This window comes from Girardinichthys multiradiatus, chromosome 13, assembly GCF_021462225.1.
Source record: "Girardinichthys multiradiatus isolate DD_20200921_A chromosome 13, DD_fGirMul_XY1, whole genome shotgun sequence".
Lineage (NCBI taxonomy): Eukaryota > Metazoa > Chordata > Actinopteri > Cyprinodontiformes > Goodeidae > Girardinichthys > Girardinichthys multiradiatus.
The window spans coordinates 24940488-24961229 of record NC_061806.1 but is presented as its reverse complement, the minus strand read 5'-3'; the positions used below and the strand labels follow the sequence as shown (position 1 = coordinate 24961229).

Genomic DNA, 20742 nt, shown 5'->3' with positions numbered 1-20742 from the left:
AGAACATCAGATAAGAAACAGGATCATAAAGACCAAGGAAAGCAGAATACAGGTCTGTGATAAAAGTTGTGGAGAAGCTTAAGGCAGAGTTAGGTCATAGAAAATATCCTAAGATGTTGAACATCTATAACAGAGAAATGTTCAAACCATAATTTGAAAATGGAGAGAGTATGTCAAGAGTGGGCTATCCACCTGAATCATTCATATGATGAACGTTCAACTGTTACTCATGCACTCCACAAATCTGGCAGAAAAAGCCATTGTTGACAGAAAACCACAGGAAGTCTTATTTGGCAAAACTCTTACAAGCTGATCTTCAAAAGGTTTGCGTGTACAAAACCCCACGCAAATCTGTTTGCATCTGCAAAGCTGATCTACAAACTAGGTGCTCATCGGATTGCCCGTGTAAAATCAGCGGAACAGCGTGCGCAAGGTTTTTAGCGTGTTTGCCTTCATGAATATATTAAACATATTATAATGACTTAAACATGCAAATCTTTGGGAGGGGGAATGCAAATGTGATCCTTAACCACCCGTGGTGCGATTTATCATACCAGAAACGGCTTGTGGGTGTAGTTTTTCCGTCTAGATTTAGCACATTTAAAATGCAGGTGCCAGCTGGGATGCAAAAATGTCTGCTGTCAATGTGGCGAGAAAGCATAGATAGAATGACAGACGATAAGGAGAGAAAATCTTCTGTACATGTATCAACAGATTTGGGTTGTCAAAAATAAAAATGATAAAAATAGATGAGAATAGAGGATTCCATGTAGGATTATCTAAGGTCTTATTTGGAGCCAATCACAAACAAAAGCCATGACATATCTCCATGATAAAACGCCTTGCAATTATTTTTTCTTGCGTCTGGATCATTCCAGCGGACCAGCGGTGTCAGTGTGATTATCTGCTGCTGAACAAACCGGAAGTGAGCACATAACTGATCATCCACCAGAGAAGCGCGCACAGCCTATTAACTTTAATTGCACATCATGTAAAGGACCCACTGTGCTGTGATGTTGATAATATAATCAATAGGAAAGAAATGACGTAATTATAAGGCAGACTTTATTTGCAAACTGGATGCTAAAATCACTTCTTACTTCTTACATTTTCAAGTGGCTTTTCCATGTGGTGAAAAAGATTCTATGCTTTAACCTTGTCACTATACAAAACACACTGAATTGGTGACAGTAACATTGTGTCATTACAAAGCAATTAGAGCTGGATCAGCTTGATTAGGTTGATTGACTGCGAACATATGGCAGAGTTCAGTTTATACAATGAAAAATAATTTCATGTCACCAAAAAACAATTTAAACAAGTATATCGTTAAAATATTGGCAAAACAAACAAAACGAATTCAGTAAAAACATTGGAAAATCATTTATTTTTACATGTATAAATGTTCAGTTTAAATCCTTTGCAGGTCAGTAATGAGACATTGTTTTAAAATTAGCAAAGCTATTACATACAGATTGCCAACTCCAATAACAAACTATTTTTATGTTGTTAATACGATGTTCAGGCTTGAATATCGTGGTTGTTTATGACAAACTCCGAACTCTTCAAACACATACTCTTTGTTTGTTTGTTTGTCTTTTATATTAATATTGATTGGACAATTTTTTGTGTGTTACATCTAGCAACACGGTTAACAAGCCAGAAATTCAGGAGTATAACTCAACAGAAGGAAAAATTTGCAACTGGACCATTTATAATGATTCAGCCCAAGAACCCCTCCATGTTTCAAGCAACAACGCTTTTGTACGCTTTTCCTCTAGTTCCACTGGGGGCAGTAGCAGCCAGCCAGTAGCACATGCAATTTCTTTATTTAAATAGCGCGTTGTGCACCTCTTTTGCACCTGTAATCCATTGCTTGTGAAATCTTTGAAAATCGCACGCAGCACGCCCACTTATTGCACATGGTAGTGGCAGCAGTGCTGGGGAAATAATCTTCTTCTGCAGGGACATGGAAGCTAGGCAATAATGATTTAACAAGCTTAATTAAACTAAATACAGGGCAATACTGGAAGAAAACCTTCTAGTAGGCTGGAAAAGACTTGAGACCGGGCCTGGAGTTCACCTTCCAGCAGGACAACACCCTTAATAACACAACTACAGCTACTATAGAATGGTTTAGATAAAAGCATGTTCATATGTTAAAAGTGGTCCAGTCAATGTTCTGACCTTAAACAAACTGAGAATCTTTGGCAAAGTTTAGACTAAGCTTGAGCTATTTTACAAAGAAGTATGAACAAACAAAAAAATAAGACATATGGCAGAAGTGTTGACACAGGGGCTCTAAATAAACATGCATACCACACCTTTTCTTGTAAAATGCAGACTGCATCGTACTTAAGAGAAAGACCGGTCTATCACCAGTAGACATAAAATTTTATAAAAATAAAAAAAATCACTGAAGTTTGTGGTTACAGAATGTGAAAAGGTTTCTGTGGTGTTCATGTTTTTACAAGGCATTGCGAGAATTTATATTTTTGAAGAAAAGAAATACAACTAAAACATATATATGTCTGAACTGATAGAAAAAAATAAACAAAGCACTCATTCTATCCAAACCACATTTTGTCAAATCAGGTCTTTTCCACCACATGGGCCTTCAAGGTAGAAAACCATGTAAATGAGTAATAGGACACAAGCTTACTACCTTTATGAGGCATTATGAAACTGGGTGTGGGTTTTAAAAGATTAGAAGTAAACAACAACAGTATAAATCTCCTAAATATCTTGTTCCAAAGCTACAGCAGGGAGGACTGTGTAGTATTTGTATTATTCGACTGTAATCATGTGCTGAACTTGGCAAACACATTTCGGAGAGAGGGTAAAGCCCCTTGCAAGAAGTTCAAACAGAAACCTACAAATCCAGCAGCTTCTTAATGTTTCTTGAAATTAGATCACACGTGGGGAAGAGGGACGTTGTGATTTAGAAACTACAGGAACAATTTTGCAACAAGAATCTCTGAACTTGTGGATACGTTTCAGATCGATTATTGTGTGGAATAGGGACGCTTCTGTTTCCACCACACCAGCAAAAAATAAACAGTAATAAAAATATGCAAAGCTACAAACGATTGCTTTTCAGAAGAAGCTGTTATGAAATACAGTTAGCGTGCAGGTCATTTTGATAAAGCCTAGACTAGCTGCAGGTCACTGGATCAGAGTCATACTGGTACATATTTAACATCCACGTCTATGTACCTATAATCCTACACACTTTTTAGGAGTCTGCAAAACCTCCAGAATATTCAGGGTCAGGTCAAGGCTGTAGGGTATACTATTTGGAAAACTGGCTCTGAGCAACATTTCACAAGCATATTAACCTTTTGGTGTTCCTGAAATCTGTATTTGCACAGCGGTCAACATATTGACATCACCAAGACAACCAAATGTAAACACCAGCAGTGAGGACCAATGAACAAAGCACATGACAGCATCTGCAGATAAAAAAACTTTGTAGCCTTGGTGACCAGTGCTACTATCAACCATACATACACAGCTGACATCCAGAACAAGGGCATGCCTCATACAACATGTACAGCACATGCAATGCTGTACAGTTACTCTGATATTCAAAGCTATTGTTGTCAGACATTACATGTGTGTGATGCAAAGAATGAGAAGCTGTTACGAAACAGAGCCAAATCATGGGCAGGAGAATCCGGTTGTAATCTGGCTTTGGCTTAAAATAGATCTTACTCACTTCAGGAGTCGTTCTTGATTTTCTCAGTACAAACACAACAATCAGCCTTGACAAGTTGGAAAATTAAGATAGTTATAGTTCTTATGTTTATCGATTGTGTTATACAGGGGAAATTTTTATGGAGGTCATGGTTTAGAGCATAAACCTCAGAAAGTTTTGCTGCTTGGTTTCCTTCAGAGGAAACCACCCAGGTGGGTCCTTTACTAATATACATATAGATCCACACCAGGTTCTCCATGATCACTATTTTCTTTGTAGACATTTCAAAAACTTTCTACAAAAAATTTCATCAACCAAAAAACCAAAAAGCAAAACCATTTGAAATCCAATTCAAAACTAAGGAGCATTTTGTTATATTTACATAGCAATATGGACCTATAAAGAAAAGCATTAAAGCAGTTTTATTCTGCATCAACATTATAACCCCTAACATTTTCAAACACTAGCATCCCAAGAACGTCTATTGCCTGCATTTACTTCAAAACTGTTAAAATAAAAACAAGGATTGGCTCAACCATAGAGATGCACCATGCGGTCTAGCAAATAAAATGCCAATATAATCAGTATTACAAGCTATATTGAACAGTATGTGTGGTTCTGTAAACACAGACACAAACATTTAAACCTTAAAAAGATTCTTGCATTCATTCCCTGTTTTATTCTGACTTTGTTTCACATTAAAAATAACAAAACCTCACCTCTATGACCCAAATACATACCTAACATTTTTAAGGTTTCAGAACAGAGCCCGGTTTCAGGACCAGCCCTAATTGCTTGGAAACATTTCCTATACCTGCTTTAAACATTTACCAGTTTGTCTCATCCATTCATCTCAACTTCAGCCATATCCTCCCACCCATTTTCCTTAAAAGTGCTGTATTTTTATTTCATTCATCTCGCTGTCTCTCATTATGACTCTTTTCTTCATGAATTTTATTAGACAGCACACAGAATAGTCAGAAAGCATTTTTAAGGGCTAGTCGGAAGAGGTCCAATGCAGATCCTGTTAGCAAACATTTCACAAAACAAAATCTAGTTTTAGTCCACTTTGATTCAACAAGAAATCATTCGAGATTATCAAGCTCCCTCATTGTTGTCATACTTCATCGCTTACCTCATCAGTACCAATATGCATTCAGTTCAGCTTTCTTTTACCATAATCCAGGAGAAGGATCGAGCCAGTATGAGATTCTTTCAGTATGAAAACCTTGAGTAAAACAATTATGGTGTAGACAGATATTTACAACCTAAATGTAAAACATCATGTAATTGCTCTTAATTAGATATAATTGCAGCAAGAAGGTCCTGGGTTCAATTCCCGGCCGGGGGTCTTTCTGCATGGAGTTTGCATGTTCTCCCCGTGCATGCGTGGGTTCTCACCGGGTACTCCGGCTTCCTCCCACAGTCCAAAGACATGCCTGTTAGGTTAATTGGTAACTCTAAATTGCCCTTAGGTGTATGAATGAGTGTGTGCATAGTTGTTTGTGTGTTGCCCTGCGATGGACTGGCGACCTGTCCAGGGTGTACCCCACCTCTCGCCCATAGACTGCTGGAGATAGGCACCAGCTTCCCCGCGACCCACTATGGAATAAGCGGTAGAAAATGACTGACTGACTGACTAGATATAATTGCACTTAAAATGGAACAGTAACAGTTTTTCCTAGTCCTGCAATAAAAATATAACATGTTGTTTATCATTGTTATAATGTTTTCTATAGCATTTATCCATTTTAATTTTGATGCAATAAAAACCCAGTTAATTTTCTGAAACTTTTCAGGTTCCGCACAATATTATACATTAACTGTTATGCATTTTATAAATGCAAAAATCTAAAGAAGAAAAACTCACTTAAGAATGTTTTTTTCATTTTCAGACTATGAATGTTTCCACATGATTCATTTGTTTTTTATGCGAGGGAAAAATGTAGTTGCCTGTTTTCAGCCAGCTGACGAACAGTTTACAGCAACAGGTTGAGGATGGAGAGTTCTGCAACTTCTGCTATTTCTGTGGCCCGTCAATGAAAAACAACTTCAAATTGAAAGTTTGGTGCGACATAAAAATTTCAGCTGTTATGAAACAGGAACTATTACCAGTAACTGGACCATAGTCAGAGTGTTTGCATACTGGGACAGAGTCCCCAACCTCAGCTTTGCAAGGACATCATTTTTTAATATGGTGTAAAAAATTCTGCGGAAAAATAACAGAAAGCACAGAAAAAAACATTGACAGGTAACAGCTGAGATCAAATCTTGTCAGTACATCTGCAAGGCCCTTAATCATTGTTACAACCATAAAAGGACTCATCATGTGGTCACATTAAGATAACAAAATAAGTTACAGGACATTTTCTTGACACACAATTCCACTACGGTCTAGCTTATAACTATTTCTTTAATTAAAGTTAAAGGAAATAAATCCAGATTTATGTCAACCTTTTCTTGCTAGACTGTAACCCAACAGGAAATGCCTCTGAACATATATGGATGTGTGTCTTTGTGGCATTCCTGTAACTGTTTCCTGTTTAGTTTCCTCAAGATAAAATCCCTATGTATTCTGTGATGACATTCCAAACCCAGGTAAAGCACTTACTATGGCTGATAGAGATCTGACATCTGGGAAGTCAGAAACTTTGAAGAAGAGGAATTACGGTTAGGGAGTGTAGAAAAAGCAGAGGTACTTTGATCTGCAGAGGAAGCCTAGTAATTTCCCATTAAGTCAACTTCTTCTCCCACCACAGGTATTTTCCCTGGGCAAGGCACCGCAGATAGACGTTTACATTAGCTAAACAGCTGCACCAAACAATTCTGGTTTATGATGATGGAAATTTTTGCTACAAGTCATTTTAAAAAACATGTACGTTATAGTAGAGGTTTATGGTCAGACAAGGCCAGAAAAGAACCTCCCTTTATGAACCTCAACTTTTTTGCAGTACCACTGCTCCCTGAAGGTAAAAACTCAAATTTGACAGGCTCAAAATGCATTTTAACTCTGAATTAAAATCTGAATTTAGTGTCAAATTACAAAGTAAATGCCAAGCATAATCATACCATGGATATATGACCTTTGGTAAGACAAAAACTAAAATCACACACATACCTTATACTGAAAGCAGTATCTGTTACACATTGAAAAGACAAATTGGTCCCAAATAGTAACAGACTGTTGGAGTTTGTGAACACAGAGCACATTAACAACCACTTTGGTTCAGGACAATTAATTTCTACAGAGAAATATACGCTGTCCAAAGAGACTCTAATAATGTAATTGCTATTGGGATTCCTGTAAATCTTGGGCTGGCAATGAACATCATCATTCACTGTTTTTTAAATTTCAATCTGTGTTTTAGCACAACTTATTGACTTTCCCAGACATGTCTCCTGAAAGCTTGACAGCTAACGTTCTGCGACAACAAAGCATCCAGCCAAATGAGGTTAATCTATAGTCATCCAGTCAGTCAGTCAGTAAGGACCCTGAGCGGGCCAAGCCACCAGTATAAGCCAAATGGAAATCCAGGCAGAGCCAGGGTGACTGACTGAAAATCCCAGCAATCCAGCCTTGTCTCCCTCTGCTTGTCCTGTACAGATCACACCACAGGTATGTCGGAGAAGGAATAGTTTGTGCTTTGGAATCGCTGGCCTAAGTAATGCTGGTTCTGGTTACATTGACTTGCCTGAACCTGTCTCCATGTGCTGAACTATTTACCATGACCATAGTGGATCTTTTTTATAACATTCTTTTGAATTGCAAGGAAAAGAATAGACCCTTAAATAGACTGGATTTCATAATAGGTGCATAATATAAATGGCACATAAGAAGGATCAATGAAATGAGATGTGGAAGGCAGTGACCCTGGGCCGACCACCGTGTTGGAATCAACATCCTAAGGAGTAAACAGTAGTAAAGGAAAAGAACGTTTTGCCAAAAACAACACTGGTGAAGGGTGGGTTTTGGTATTCCAGGGATTGTTTCTATAACTGGCCATTTTCCTGTTTTTGAATTCCTCTCCCTAAATGCATATCCTTCTGGCTCAGACATAACTCATTGTTGATGCCCACACACCCACTTTGAAGCTGAGGCTCTAGGGGCTTTAGTTACTTCCAACAACTGGGACAGAAACACCAAAAAATTAAATTCTAACACAATTTTCAAAGTTTATCAGCTAGTTTCACTGTAAAGTAGTCAGTTTCTCTAGATAATAAACACTAAAGAAAAACTAAGTCAGAAAGATAAACCTTAAGTCATGAGGGATAGAGTGCAGATTTAAAATAAGTAGGGATATTTTAGGAGAATGTATCCTTCAGTATGTAAATAAAGGTGGAATTAATTCCTCATTTTCATAATGACTTGTGCCAGTTCTGCCATTTTATCTGTCAATAATTTGGCAAATGATTGAAATCAGTTTTCCATTTGATCAGCTCTGACTAATTTGGCAAGTCGAATAATTTTTGAATCATATCTGTGTTTTATCTAAAATATTTCTTTGACAGTAAAACTGTAAAACAACAGGTGGAAATGTTGGAATCCACCAATTAATGACTTCTTTATCTGCCGATTTTATTTAACATAAAATGCATCCACAATATCTGTAAAAATGAGCCCATTATCAAGCCACCTTGGCCATTCAAAAGTAACAAAACTGAAATGACCACGTGGCACCGTTGTATAAGATAACGCAAATGAGGCTTGCATTGTGGAATCAGCCAACAACATTTCTCTCAAATTCATCATTCAGACATATTTATGCACCAAGCAATCACAAAAACAATGTTATCATCAAAAAACTTACCTTTAATATTATTATTTGGAATATTCCACATTTATGCTCTTTTTTATTAATGTCTCCTGATTGACGAGCAATTCCACCTGAACCCATGTTGGAGCAAATAAAGATGGCAAAAAGAGAAGAGGAACAGCACAAGTGGCACTTCTCCTGGTCTGTACAAGATGTCTCACAGTAGACGCCACCATTCCATACCTGGAAGGGTTCGGGCATTAAATGACCACAACTGCAAAAGTATGAAATGGCAAAGATGTCGAAATAACCAGCAACTGAGAGCAAGGCCGTTCATTTGTGTGGGAACGCTCTGGACTCTAAGACACAGAGCCAGACATGATGTGCAAGATTTGCCACTCTGTGGTGTCTACACTACTCAGCAACACAACGCGTGTTCAGGCCCCTGAAATCTAAACACCGACTAATCTATCAGACTTCAATACAGAAAGTAACTCAAATGTATGAAAAACATTTTGCTCTATTAAAATACATGTAAAGGATGTTTCAGTAGCTAAACTAAAAGGTGAACAAGTCGAAACAACGTAGTCTATATTAGTTTTGATAATTATTCATTGTCTTGTTTAATTCATTAATTAGATATGAACGTCATGTGCTGTTAAAAGTAAAATAAACACTCAATGTTGCACATCATGTCCTCCTAAAATAGTGAAGTTGCAGACTCCAGACCACCCTCCTGTCCACAACTTGAGGGACAATAAATGGTGTCCATAATTTTGAACCACCACCACGCCTTTCGGTTTGACCTGCCCCGGCCACTGTGGTCCTTAGTATTTTTGTTGGGGGCCCTAAGTTTTTTTTAGCTTTTCCCAGCACTGCCACAATGTGCGGTACAATCCGTGGCTTGTCAATCTCTCCGCTACCTCGGTGAACACCTTCTCATTTCTCCTTGCCACATTGAGCTGCCGCTGAACATTACAGCCAGGCTGACCACACAAATGGCAAATCAGTGAACAGCAGCCTGTTCACATCACATTTCAGCCCTGGTCCAGCTCCAGTGGGACCTGCTGCCGAGCAGGTACCAAATATGCCAGTACAGGGCCAGAAAAGCCAGTAAGGGAAACGTTCACAAAACGGGCTGAGTGGAGGGAAGTCGGAGTGACTTGCCAGTCATATACCTAACTGCAAATCAAGTGAACTAGACAAGCAGCCATTACAAAGCCAATGGCTACACTTGGCGGAGCAAAGTCCAAACTTCTATTTTTCACACGGTTAGTGAGCCATGCAGCAGCTTATCGACCCAACAGTGTAACACATGTTTGCAGTTTGGCGATGCTATATATATATATATGCATGTTCTCCCAGTGCATGCGTGGGGTCTCACCAGGTAGTCCAGCTCCTCCCACAGTCCAAAGACGTGCCTGTTAGGTTAATTGGTCACTCTAAATTGCCCTCAGGTGTATGAATGAGTGTGTGCGTGGTTGTTTGTGTGTTGCCCTGCAATGGACTGGCGACCTGTCCAGGGTGTACCCTGCCTCTCGCCGATAGACTGCTGGAGATAGGCACTAGCTTCCCTGCGACCCACTATGGAAGAAGCGGTAGGAAATGACTGATTGACTGACTATAAATATATATATACACATATATATATATACAGGGGTTGGACAATGAAACTGAAACACCTGTCATTTTAGTGTGGGAGGTTTCATGGCTAAATTGGACCAGCCTGGTAGCCAGTCTTCATTGATTGCACATTGCACCAGTAAGAGCAGAGTGTGAAGGTTCAATTAGCAGGGTAAGAGCACAGTTTTGCTCAAAATATTGAAATGCACACAACATTATGGTGACATACCAGAGTTCAAAAGAGGACAAATTGTTGGTGCACGTCTTGCTGGCGCATCTGTGACCAAGACAGCAAGTCTTTGTGATGTATCAAGAGCCACGGTATCCAGGGTAATGTCAGCATACCACCAAGAAGGACAAACCACATCCAACAGGATTAACTGTGGATGCAAGAGGAAGCTGTCTGAAAGGGATGTTCGGGTGCTGACCTGGATTGTATCCAAAAAAACATAAAATCACGGCTGCCCAAATCACGGCAGAATTAAATGTGCACCTCAACTCTCCTGTTTCCACCAGAACTGTCCGTTGGGCGCTCCACGGGGTCAATATACACGGCCGGGCTGCTATAGCCAAACCTTTGGTCACTCATGCCAATGCCAAACGTCGGTTTCAATGGTGCACGGACCACAAACCTTGGGCTGTGGACAATGTGAAACATGTATTATTCTCTGATGAGTCCACCTTTACTGTTTTCCCCACATCCGGGATAGTTACGGTGTGGAGAAGCCCCAAAGAAGCGTACCACCCAGACTGTTGCATGCCCAGAGTGAAGCATGGGAGTGGATCAGTGATGGTTTGGGCTGCCATATCATGGCATTTCCTTGGCCCAATACTTACGCTAGATGGGCGCGTCACTGCCAAGGACTACCGAACCATTCTTGAGGATCATGTGCATCCAATGGTTCAAACATTGTATCCTGATTGCGGTGCCATGTATCAGGATGACAATGCACCAATACACACAGCAAGACTGGTGAAAGATTGGTTTGATGAACATGAAAGTGAAGTTGAACATCTCCCATGGCCTGCACAGTCACCAGATCTAAATATTATTGAGCCACTTTGGGATGTTTTGGAGGAGCGAGTCAGGAAACGTTTTCCTCCACCAGTATCACGTAGTGACCTGGCCACTATGCTGCAAGAAGAATGGCTTAAAATCCCGCTGACCACTGTGCAGGACTTGTATATGTCATTCACAAGACAAATTGACGCTGTATTGGCCGCAAAGGGAGGCCCTGCACCATACTTATACATTATTGTGGTCTAAAACCAGGTGTTTCAGTTTCATTGTCCAACCCCTGTATATATATACATATATATATAAAATTTAAGCCCATGAACAGGGTAACAACACAATCTGTACAAGCAGTTCAATGTCCACACACAGCTATCAGCAAATGTTTCAGAGTGTGGAAATATAAACGTGATTTATAAGCTGCATACACTGATTTTTCTTTTCAAGCTTAATCATGGAAATGTCATCTAGTGCATTTGTTAAATTAGGTCATTCTTAAGCTAAAGTGCCTTTTGCAGCAATTCATCCAAACTGCACTATAACAAGCCCAGGACCGTACACTACGCAATATAAAAACATGATAAAACACAGCAGAATGTTTTTTAACAAAATACAAAAGCTCTCATTGATCCCCTTTAAAGGCAGTACACAGCTTGAGAGTGTCCCTTCTCTTGTGTGCAAGCATGTGTGCTCAGTGCACTCGTGAATAGGGGAGGATGAAAGGAAAAGCTGAAAAGGTCTGAGCACACCGTGTGGTTCAACGAGACAGCTCAATCTCTTGATGTGCCTCCATCCCCACCCACCGCTCCGCATATTTTCACCACCATTTTTCCTCACACACTCTTTTTACTTTAATCCCACAAGTAGTTCTCTCACTTACTCCCTTTATGAGCTTTATTTTTGGTATTTTCTATATCTTATTTTTACTCGCACCCCCCACCCTGTACTTCCCAACACATTTGTTACATCACACTGTTTCCAATCAACACCAGTCTTCCCTTCCTGTTGCTTCAACCAGGGAAGCGGCTGCACTCAGGTGTGCATGCAGAAGCAGGAGTGACACATTGTTTGTACTATCGTACATGAGATTTATGTTCATGACATTAGACCCACATTCACCCAATCGCACTCACAAATGTTTACACATACATACACTGACACGCAGATCAGTAGTCAACTTGAGGTTAAGTGCCTTGCTCAGGGGCACATCGACATAGTAAAACAACTACTCTTGCCAATGAGCCAGTTGTCTCTGCGGTATTTACGTGCAATTTCAATGAGAAAGAACAATACCTATTTACAAAATATAAATAAAATATATATTTTTTTAAATGAAATATATATATATATTTTTTTTTACAAATGACCTTCGATGCGGGGTTTGGTATGCAGGTTGCCAAATAAATCGGATAGCCCGACTAATTGACCAGCTGGTACCAGCTTGTTATACTTTTATTAATCTTCAAAGAGCAGAATAGCAAAAAGAAATACTGTTAAAAGCACACTAGTAATTTACTGTTAAAATCAATCAGACCAGATCTGACCAGCCAGTTGGAAATTCAAAAATCAGATCTTCTTTCAGTCGGTAAATGCAAAATACTTAAGCACTATCAGGTTCAATATCAATACCCATCTTCAGTAGGGAAATTATTACTAAGGTGAGAAGACTCAAATTTGCTATTTTTAGTGTCAATGAGAAGTTTAAGCATATTGTTAAAGTGTTTAATGATTGTGGTTCATTCAGGCTGCAAGAGAGTAAGAGAGAGTGAGACTTTGAAAAGATAAAGGGAAGGCTAAACAGAATAAAGTAAACCTGTACTTTACCTGTCTGAGCTTCCAACCACTGTCTGTCATGGATAATGCTGGGTTTGAATGTATTTGTAAGGATCTACAGTCATATTCAATAAATTAACAAATGTGTTCTGATGAGGCAAAAGTACCTTTTGAAAATAATCTTCAAGCAGGCATTAAATATACTTTTATTAAACCCTACATTTCCGTATTAAAAATGTATTTATTGGTCTGATGTAACATTCTAATCTTAAATGTTTTCATTAGCTGAAAGCAAAACATCATCAGAGTTAACTGAAATAAAGGCTTGAAAACATCAGTCTGTGTGTAATTAATACATATAAACATTTCACTTAGTGAATGAAGTTACCAAAATAAATTAACTTTTCAATAATATTGTAATTGATTGAATATGACTGTATATTCTCCAGGGCAGGGTTTGAAACTGGTGGTTCCATGTGGCCTTTTAGGCCCTCCACACTCTGTCTTAATAATATTAAGCAATAATTATATAGAAATTCTATATATAGATTTGCATATCTTTAGATATGAAGATCAAAAGAAAGTATTTATCTGTAGCAATTCTTTTAGCTTGTTTATAACGGATTTATTTCCTTTTCTACCCTATTTTCTACAGAAATGGAAGGAACTCAGTGTTGCCAGATTCAACTTCTTTATTTTTCATTTGTTATAAAGGTTTTGGTTTGTTATTAAATTGAAGTGATTTTTATAAAATTTCACAAAACAAATAGCTCGTACTCGTACTCGTCATCTTCCGCTTATCCGGGACCGGGTCGCGGAGGCAGCAGACTCAGCAGAGACGCCCAGACGTCCCTCTCCCCAGACACATCCTCCAGCTCCTCCGGGTGGAGCCCAAGGCGTTCCAAGGCCAGCCGAGAGACATAGTCCCTCCAACGTGTCCTGGGCCGTCCCCTGGGCCTTCTCCCGGTGGGACGTGCCTGGAACACCTCCCGAGGAAGGCGTCCAGGAGGCATCCGGTATAGATGCCCGAGCCACCTCAACTGGCTCCTCTCAATGTGGAGGAGCAGCGGCTCTACTCCGAGCCCCTCCCGGAACCGCCACCTTAACATGGTGGAGGGGTTTGAGTGCTCAAATGATCCTAGAGCGGCCCGATCCCCGGATGCTTAGGCTGGCAAAACACATAGCGTTTTTATATTATATGGAACTTGATAAGTCCTCTTTTTGTTCTAAGAGTCAAGGAGGTTTTGCAGCTCTAGACAAAGTTTGTTTTGTTGGGCCGAGGGTACATATTGCTCTTTAAGTTGTATAGATTACCGTCTCTAGGAAATACACATCAAGACTGATGTTTTAGAAATGCTTGCCACATTAACCGCTAATGTGAGATGTTAATGAGTTTAAAATAATCATTTTGGCTGTGTTTGAAATAACAGTAAAAGTCAGTTTTACATCAATGGCTCTCTTACACAAGAGACACTGCTCCAACACTTCAAGTAATTAATGACCGCTTAAATAAGAAAAGCCAAAAAAATTATACACTGTTCTTATACCCTCTAATGTTATAGTTATTGAAGAGAAATTAGACTTTGGCAAAATTTACAGTGGTTCACATGAAACCTCTGGAATGCTCAGAGTCCGGTTTCTGGACCTTGAAACGGACCAGATAACCGTACCCTTGCAAGGTTATCACTGCCAGTCTCGGCACGGTTTATCCGGACCCTAGAGCAGTTCGCCTGTAGTGTGAATGTGGGCCAGGCTAGCGTAACAAAGGAAGAGAGGATGTAACACAAGAGTAATGAATTTGAGTAGACGAAGAAGTAGAAGTAGAAGAAAACACAAACTAAGAGCGCAAATCCAAAGATGAAAGAGTTTGAAAAGGTCTCGTGGAGCTACTTGGAGTAGTGAAGAGGTGCCGGCACACAACTACATTTGAACACCAAAGTAGCAGCAGAAAACTGGATGAGAGGGACTTTCTTTTTCGTGCTTTTTTTCTTCTCGATCAGTGCAACACTGACACCAAAACAATCTGTTGCAACTGAATGACTTTGTTTGGTCTGGTCTAAAAATCTCTTTCTAAAAGCAAACCTGGCCAACTAAATGTGTGAATTTTCTCACTTTTATCGATGCCTAGACCGGACCAGCAGTGTAAATGCTTTACTAAAACTAGAGATCTAAAATTGGCCAAGGAATTCTGATTAGTATATCTCTAGTGATAAATGATCATCTGGATCTGACTGTATTATATAATCATTTGGACTGACTTGGACTGTATGTAATTGGAGCAGAATCTAACTATATGATTTGACAGGAATGTGCTGAGTTGATCAATGTGGACTACATTGGAATATAACTGGTTATCAATTGGACCTGTTTGTCTTGTAAAGTGCCTTGAGAATACATTTGTTGTAAATTGGCACTACATAAATAAACTAAAATCAGTAAAAGCTATATGCACAGTGCCTATTTAGGGTCTAAATAAATGACAAGATCAAGAATTGATTCAACTCCTTTCTCTATATGCACCCACTAACACCTGTTGTTTCACTGCCCTGGTCAATCTGTGAGGCCCGCCTACCCATCATTCACTCTGCTTGCACTTGCACATGAAGAGCCATTTCTGTCACTCGTTCATTCAGCTGTGAAATCTCCTCCCCGATCATTACCTGGATATCTCACTCACATACACACAAAGATACAATTTCCCCCTCGTTTGGCAAGATCTACAAGATGTGCATGCTCATGTGTATTTGTTTGTGTGGCTCCATGTGCACACAGGACTCTGACAAATGAGGCAAGCTCAGTTAAATGGCTTGTGATTAGGACACATTGGCTTCTAATTGCCTCTCATTACCATTTGAAAGTGAGTGGCGGCTGGAATCAAAGGCAATGGTGGATGCAGAGAATTGCGCGCGTGTGTGTGTGGGTGGGTGGCACAGCTCGCCTGGATCACAGTGGTATGATCACACAATAGAAAAGTTCAGGTTGGTCTTTTACATTTTGTTTAAGCAAAGATTAAGAGAATTTTCGAAATACAAAATCTGTTGTTCATTAGACCAAAACAAAACCTAGAATCTCCAGCTGTTGCCCAACAAAAACTACTTCTATCATTTACTAAAGTAGGCTTACTAAAATTACTTCAAGAGCGCATCAGCAACTCATCCACAAGGTCACAAACGACCTCAGAAAAATATCTTACATGAAGCCAAAATGGTCCATCTGGGGAGCACATCATCACATCTGGACTTAGGTTGGTTCATGGTGATTAGCAATAATCCATCTACCTGTGGCTCTGAATATAGATTGATTTTGTCAGGCAAAGCTGCTTGATTGTTCAGAAAATACGTCCATATGCAAAGGTACTGTTTACATCGCACTGTTATACTGAGCTAACTCGGCTTACCGCAGAGGATATTCATGTCTCTCGTTTTGGATAAAAACCTAAACGTATATTTTATATCTTGGGTCTTTTTCATCAGGTTTGCCGCTCATTACCTCCCATCTATCTCCATCACAGTTAATGTAAACCGAACTGTGAATTCTGCTCTCAAAGGAGAATACCCAGTCATCAGTTCTTGACCTTGACCAGACATGGGTTATGTAGAGGGAAAATTATCCAAAGCATCGGGCAACTGTGGCTCAGTGGGCGTAGTTCTACTGCAAACTAGAAGTTGCAGGTTAGATTCCAACTTCCTTCTGCTATTTGTTAATTTGCCCCTGGATAAGGTACTTAACCCCAAACTGCCAACCAATCTCCATATTTGGTATGAATGTGGCGCTAGTGTGAAGAACTTTGAGTGGTCAGTATGACTAGGAAAGCTAAATATAAATTCAGTCCATTTACCATTTACTACACCAGAAAGTCCACCCTTGAAAGGCTAAAAATCCAAATAAAGAGCCCTATTCCTCCACAGTGATAGAAAAGACTCGTTGACTCTTTTCCTGATAAAAGTTGATGCTGTCAAGGTTGACACAACCGTTAGGTTTATGGAATTTATAATGTGGAATGATACTCTATTAGGCAAGTAAAACAATTTGTTAAATACGATACTGCTATCCGTTTCATGTGTTTCTCATGTGCCCTTTTTCTGTTTTTTGGGGGTTTTTGTAAGAATTTTTCAGCACTAGAGGCCTTTATTTTTGATAGTAGGCAGACAGGAAGGAGGGGCAAAGAGAGGGGGAGACATTCGGCAAAGGTTGCCGAGTCCAGGACTTGAACCCGGGACGGCCGCTTTGAGGACTATAGCCTCTATATGCGGTCAAGCGCTAACCCCTACAACACTACTATCATTTACTATCTGATATGTGTGTGAGCTTTGGAGCCCTGCATATTAATGACCAACCCCTCAATCTGAAGAACATGAGATCTATGCAAAACTATGTGTCAGAACCTTTGAAGTTTTTAATATATTGATATTTGACCACAGATACACCAAAAACATGTTGGATGATCTTCCCACACATGTTTTTATCTCCACATTCTGTAATTCTCTAAAACTACTTATTTGTAGTATTAATAGTTTAGTGTTGTACTGTATATCCACCTCTGTATTACACAAAATTTCTCAAAAAGGACTCAATTGTAGACTTTTGCCATTTTAATAAAAAAAGCAAGCTGTTGGAAATCTTGCTGATGTTAAGAATGTTCATGTTCAGAACATAAACACCACAATAAGGACTGGTGCATGCCAAATTAGGCACATTAAATTAATACCATAAATACATGAGATGTTCATAGAAAATGTCTGTTTAAAAAAAACAAGTAAATAAATCCTTCTACTTGCCTCCTAATCTTTGCAAACTCCTAAATATGCAACAGTTTCATTTAGATGACAACTAAACTAAATATCCCATAAACTTAACTATAAAATCAACACAACAACAAATGGAGGGTTTCTCAAGTGGGCAAAGCAGAGTGTAAATGGCACTCCATTGAGCTTCAAACAGTCTGTTTCCTTATACACGGCGAGAGACTCAGACAGCACCAGGAATATCTTAAGAGCATATCTAATCTGTGTGAAAGAGGCCATAATGTTATAAATAAAAAGCATTTCATTAGTAGAAATGTTTTGATCCATAGTTTTGAAATTTGGAGATGATTTTTTTAATAAGGAAAAATGTTCCAATTTAAACAAAAAGACAAATTGCACATTCTTTGAAATAGTTAATTAAAAAGACTTACATGGTTCTCAAACAGAATTTCTAAGAATTTGAACAAATTATTGAACATTTTGTTCCAATTAGCTGCAAATTAGTTTAGCAGCTAACTCAAAGTTTTTTGTTTTTTTTATTTGTTATTGTAGGTAACTAACATAAATTATTTAAATGTTGGAAAAGCAAAATGTGAAAGCCTTTAATGTGTCCCAGCATTTTATTTGATCAAATTTGGCAGAACAATATATTGGAATCCATTATGTTAAACAGTGAGTTAGCATCAGGTTTACAACACATGACTACAAATGTTCTAAAAACCTATTTCTGGCGTGTCACATGCTGTAGGGGCAGGGAGAGTACCCCATATGCAGAGGCTATAGGTCTCGATGCAGCTCTCCTGGGTTTCAATCCTGACCTTGTGGCCTTTGCTACCTGTCTGATTACTGTCAATAAAAGCCATGATCACCACAAAAAAATGAAAAAAATATTTCTGACAGATCATCATTTGAATAATAAGAACGTATTCTGTTCTCACAATAGTAACAATTAACACAATGTTTCTGGTCAATCTATTTCCTTTACTTATCAGTGTATATATACTGAAATTGTGTTTCTCTAGGGGGCATTAAAAACATGAAATTTGAGAAGATCTAAAAACAAACTGAATAAAAAACTGAAATAATACAAAATAAGTATAATATGGCTTAATAAATAAATAAATAGCAAGCGCAATACATTAAATGCATGTTCATATTGCACATTCAAGGACATATTGCACTGTTCAAAGGTCAGTTCTTAGAGTTTGTCCAATGTTACCCACATACCCACACCTATTACACACCATGTAATAGGTGTGTAATAGGTGTGGGTATGGCATTTTAGGTAGATATGTGCGCATTAAAGCCCCTGCAGGATCTCTCACTGAGAATAAGAAAAAATGTACACAATAAACCAATTAAATTGTTTATTGCACAAGCGCCCCAACAAGACAGGGGAAACCTTAAAGTGCATGCTTTTCATCTGCTGCACTCCCTTTATGTCCATGCAATATTTTTCTCATTGGGATGGCATATTAAATTCATAATGTGAGTGGAGACATAGCCCTACCCTGCTCTGAGGTGTAAACAGTGTAAAAATAGCCTGCTATCACAGGCTTCCCTACAGTCCGGTTATATAATGGTCCAAGCTCGGATGAATGACATCACGGGTAGTCCTGCAATCACAAACCGTATGTCCTTTACAATCAGCTGGTAATGTAAAACGCCGTGTAGTAACAGATTACACATGCAGCGGTAAACGTGTGCAAACCGCATGCGGAAACACACATTTGAACACACTGTCGTTTTATTCTAAACACAAGTGTTTAGAATAAAAGAAAAGTGAGCATAGAAACTTGACTTTGAGTGAGTGGTTCTAGTTCGCGTTGGGGAAAAACACTTCCGCGATGGTGAAAGGTTGATAAAATATTACGTCCTGCCTTTGACATTCCCTGACAACAAGACAAGAGTATGAAAACAAGCATTTGCAACAACATACAGCAGCGCATGGCGGTATTTACCGCTGAGAAAACAGCGTAAACAGAACACGTTTGAGCCGAAGTCGAGTGGCGCAGTTAGTGGGAAGCGCAGCGGCTGGCCAAGATCAACTCGACCGGCGAACGCGCTCCTCGCTCGGTCATTTCCCAGCCAAACCTCCGCTCCGCTTTTCCGCCAATCAAAAAAAAAAAAAAACTCACTTTGCATTAAAGCTGCGAAATGACAAGTGCACTCACCTATGCCCCTCGTTTCCCCGGACTGTTTGGTGAATATTAAAACAGGTCCGAGTGCGAAGTAAACCTTTTCCAAAGGCTTTTGAAGTAAAGAGAAAAGGAGAGAGAGAGCTTCAGCGCCACCCTTACCCTGTTCTTCCAGCCATTTTTATGTCCAAACACAGCTCCAAAAGAAGAAAAGCGAGCAGTGACAGTTTAGAAAAAGCGGCTCGGAGAGAGTAGTTTTGTGCGACTTACTGTGGGGTGTAACGGGCTGCTGAGTTTATGTGTCCTCTTGTTGCCAGGGCTCCCCTGCTCTGCTCTGCTCCGCTCCGCGCTGACGGTGGAAAGCGTCTCCCCTCCTAATGATGTCTGCGGCGCACGGCTATTACCTCTCTGCCCCCACCTCCAGAGAGAACGAGAAAGAAAGAGGGAGAGATTCACAAAAGGAGCAGTTTACGAGCTACTCATGCAAAAAAATATGACAGTCAGGGCTCGGAGCAGGGCAAACAGCCGCGGAATTACAGAAGAAGTTCACTGACAGCATCAAGAAGGCGTGGGGATGTCAAAGCATATACACCATTAGTAATGGTTGGATGGTGTTTCGATATTAAACTCATGCTTGACTGTATTCTTTATTTCAAATAAAATAGTTCAATCTCACTACGAGGAGCTTCTCCACTACGTAAACCCTTTTATTGTTGAAGGTCATAAGGTCATGGAAGGCGATCAAGGCTCAAGGATTCAGAGAAAATCTACTTAGCTTGAAGGCAATGACAGTCAGCTGACAGCAGCATGGTAGAAAACTCAGCTTTAAACAGCCAGCAACGATTCAGACACAAACACAAGATAAATGCAAGAAAATGTGTGCATAAAATGCATAAAAACTACCGATCAGAGATTTTGTAGCCGATTTCATATCACTGATTTTATGTAGCTCAGATGAGTGCAGTTTTTCTCTCTTTAAAAACTATAAATAAAAACA

The 20742-nt window shown here is 39.4% G+C and overlaps 1 protein-coding gene across 3 annotated transcripts in view; it reads right to left on the bottom strand.

Annotated features, from left to right (window-relative positions):
• Positions 1–20191, bottom strand: part of atxn1a (ataxin 1a) — a 141312-nt gene extending 121121 nt beyond the window's left edge. The window contains exon 1 of one of the 3 annotated variants that reach the window (XM_047384367.1): positions 20016–20191. The gene's annotated coding sequence lies outside the window, so the exon portion shown is untranslated. Of the gene's footprint in view, positions 1–19781 lie in introns of all 3 variants that reach the window. The other 2 variants (XM_047384368.1, XM_047384369.1) reach the window with 2 other exon arrangements.
• Between the last annotated feature and the right edge of the window lie 551 nt (positions 20192–20742).